We start from the raw sequence: 4,033 nt of genomic DNA, 5'->3' as shown, positions 1-4,033 counted from the left end.
CTTGACCTCTCTCCCCAGGCAAACCTCTCCCAGCCCATAAGTAGGCATGGGCTGCCAACCCCGAACTGCCAGGTGGGCACTGCCCATAGGCTCACGCATATGCAGGCAGCTGATAATCATTGCGTGATCATAGCATAGGTCAGGCCTTAGCCATCTCAGGAGTTGATCATACATCTCCATCAGGTGTGACACTACGCAGCTCGCTACAGTTCCCCCTTTTGTAAAGCAACAGGTAAGAGTAGAGGTCTGATCTCTGTTAAAAATGAAACATGTACTAGTGTTTGTCCAGGTGTCATCCACTCAGAGAACACTAGACCTGTCCGGTGCCTTTTTACAGAGGTGGGAGCTAGACACCAACCCACATGCAATCAGACTTGCTCTTACATCTCTAGCCAAACTTGGGGAGACTGTCTTGCTTCAATGGCTGTGAAGGCCTGAATGATCATAACTGCATTGCGATGCTGTGAAACCCTTATGTGGCAAATGCACCATAGGCATACCAGGGAGGCAAGCACCATTAAGCCTTGTTAGAGCTCCTACTCCTGCTCACTCCTTCAGATGATCCATGGAGTGATCCAGGAGGATAGTTCTTCTGCCAGGCTGGTATCCATGCCTGTGGAATCTGCAGTCACCATCGTTACTCGCAACTTTTCCAGTTGTTCGAATTCACCAGACCTATTACCTAAAAGATAGCTAGACAGTTCTTTAAATTTTTCATATCACGCACACAGCCCCAGATGGATAGAAATGTCTGACAGACTAGGGTATAGACTTAACATACCCCAGCTGCCATACCCCCGTGGCACATTCATTCTTGTCAGCTGAGTGCATGGAAGACAGCTTTTCCCTCGTGCACCTCTTTGGCTTCCCTAGCAGCTCAGCTGATCCTGCTTCTTCTGAAAGGGCCCCGCTTAAACCGTGTTTAAGGGAATTTGGGCGTTGTCAATCTCTCTGGCTACTTCCTGCTGAGCGGGGACGTTGCATTCTTAAGGGTATATACTACAATCTACTGCCATTTTCCAGTCGTGCTTGGACTCAGGTCGCAGAGACTGCAGGGGAGAGGCGGAGACTTCCCCACCGAACTGAAAGGTGGAGGCGTGGCTGCCCCAGGCTAGGACAGAGGTTCTGGCCAACAGTTCTCACCCGTGCTGCACTTCTATGCCCTGAGGCAGGTCCCGGTATTAGCAGTTTTGCAGACCCTCAGTGCTGCTTGGCCTTGGAGCAGCCTAGAGCTCCTTGGCCTTGGAGCCGCAGCTGCTCACACCACACTACAAACTGCGAAGGCCTCAGTAACTCAAACCACGTGAATATAATTCCCTTCCTTAGCATACCTTGTTCAGCGGCAAAATCCAGATCTCTACCAAGCCTATCCCAGGATGACACATTAAGATTGCCAGAGACTGCAAACCAAGGTGCAATTGTGTCACATTCAGTCAAGAACCTCTCCAATGCGCTCCGTAACAGCTAAGAGCCAGAAAAATCAGGTGTGATGTTGAAGCGCCCATTCTAAAATCCCATTCTTTCATTTTCATTTTAAACCGTCTACTTTGGTCATGGCTATACTTTAAACCGTCCGCTTTGGTCGCGGCCCTATTACCCCCACTCTCCCTTCTTCTACCAGCAAGAGCGGAAAACCCGCTTTTTTTCCCCACGGATCCCCAATCTTTACCTTGAGGATTATTTGGTGCACCCCCTGACTGCAGCAAGTTCTGGGCTCCACAGAGAGAGGTTTGGAGGTTCCCCATACGGGCCACCAACTGTCAAGGCTCTACCCTCTACCAGCAAGGAATGACGCAACACCCGGAGCTCTTCTTGCAGCAGTTTTCAGGACTTTATTCACAGCAATTTATCTCCTTCTCCTTCTCTTTCTTTTTTCCTCTCTCTCTCTTTTTTGCTCTTTCCTTGACCTCTCTCCCCGGGCAAACCTCTCCCAGCCCATAAGTAGGCATGGGCTGCCAACCTCGAACTGCCAGGTGGGCACTGCCCATAGGCCCACGCATATGCAGGCAGCTGATAATCATTGCGTGATCATAGCATAGGTCAGGCCTTAGCCATCTCAGGAGTTGATCATACATCTCCATCAGGTGTGACACCACGCAGCTTGCTACACACCACGCCTGTCTACTCAGAAACGGACACAGGACTAGATCTGCTGTAATTAGGCTCAGGTGGACCAGGTCTAACCCTCACTAAATGGAAAGACATCAGAGAATGTAGCTTAAGTCAACCATCTTCCTTCCAAGCACCTTCAGATACTCATTTACCAAAGAGTTTGTATTTGTAGCAAGTGGCTTCAGAGTCTACAAAACACTGTAAACCAGCTCATTAGGCCAGAGATCCACTTGCTCTTCCCATTTAACACAGAAATGCAGATTATAAAGGTGTTCTGCTGAGTGCACAGAATTAAACAAAAATCAAGACATCGTCTATGTCAGTGCAATGAAAGTGTGTGTGTTTGACAGTTGGGGCTTTCCAACTGAGCAATCCAGTCTTTTCCCTTCTGACGATGTTAAAGCAGACTGTCCTAACCTGAGAGTTTGTAAAGTAATAGAATTCACAGTGGAAAGAGACATTAAATGACTTCAACTTCTCATACTACACGCTAAGTGCCTGATGTACATACAGATACCAGCTGATCACTCAAAAAATCTTTTCAGAAGGGCTGGAGAGGTGGCTCAGCGGTTAAGAGCATTGCCTGTTCTTCCAAAGGTCCTGAGTTCAATTCCCAGCAACCACATGGTGGCTCACAACCATCTATAATGAGGTCTGGTGCCCTCTTCTGGCCTGCAAGCATACACGCAGACAGAATACTGTATACGTAATAAATATTTTTTTAAAAAAATCTTTTCAGAAGCAACATCATAAAACAGATAAACCAAACCTCCAACTTTTGATTCCAAACCAGCAGAAAATTGTTGATATAGGCAGCTAACAACACATTATGAGTAACCATTACCTGGCAAGAGGCACAAGAGAAATTCAAACACTTTCTAGAATGAAGTCTCTAGTGTAGGCTACTGTCCTTTAACTATGCTGTCATTTTTTTCCAGTCTAAGGATTTCCCTAAATATTGAATATTAATTAAACAAAACTTAATATTAAACTCTTATGATCTTGAGAAAAGTCTTTTATAGAAGGTGATTCCTTAAGAAACCTTTGATTTAAGACTGGCATGGTGACACGACACACACCTCTAATCCCAGCACTTGGGAGGCAAAGGCAGAGAGATCTGTGAGTTCAAGGACAGCCAGGGCTACAGAGAAACTGTCTTCAAAAACAAAATTAAAGGAAAGAAAAGAAAGAATAGGAAAGAAATAAACATTTGATTCATTAAACAACCAGCATACAAAATATTTACAAAGGAAACATCATTGACTATCAAAATAGGCTGAAGCTTGTCTTTAAAAAGGAAGTAAGCAGGGCTGGAGAGATGGCTCAGCAGTTAAGAGCACTGACTGTTCTTCCAAAAGGACTTGGGTTCAGTTCCCACATGACAGCTACAGTTTCAAGGAACCCGACACCTTTATGATGTGAGATTCCCCTCTGTATGCTGTGAATACCACTGGTTAATAAAAAAACTGCCTTAGGCCTGTGATAGGGTAGAGTAGAGTTAGGTGGGGGAAAACTAAACTGAAATGCTAGAAGAAAGAAGGGTGGGTTTAGGGAGACGCCGTGTAGCCCTGCTGGAGACAGACACTGGAACTTGACTCAGTAAGCCACAGCCATGTGGTGATACACAGATTAATGGAGATGGGCTATTTTAGAATATAAGAGTTATCCAGAAATACACTTAAGCTATTGGCCAAACAGTACTACAAAAAATATGGTTTCTTTGTGATTATTTTGGGGCTGAGCAGCTGGGAACAAACAAGTGGCCTCCTACAACACCCTTACAGGCAAAATAGCAATGTACAATAAATAAATTAATTTAAAAAAAAGAAAGCAAGCAATAGTATTCCTTGCATGAGCAGAGATTACAGGGTAGGTAATGTGAGTTACTCTTGAGAGTACACTTAACACTTCTCGACGTAAG

This window comes from Microtus pennsylvanicus, chromosome 13 (assembly GCF_037038515.1).
Source record: "Microtus pennsylvanicus isolate mMicPen1 chromosome 13, mMicPen1.hap1, whole genome shotgun sequence".
Lineage (NCBI taxonomy): Eukaryota > Metazoa > Chordata > Mammalia > Rodentia > Cricetidae > Microtus > Microtus pennsylvanicus.
This window is presented reverse-complemented; position numbering follows the sequence as displayed.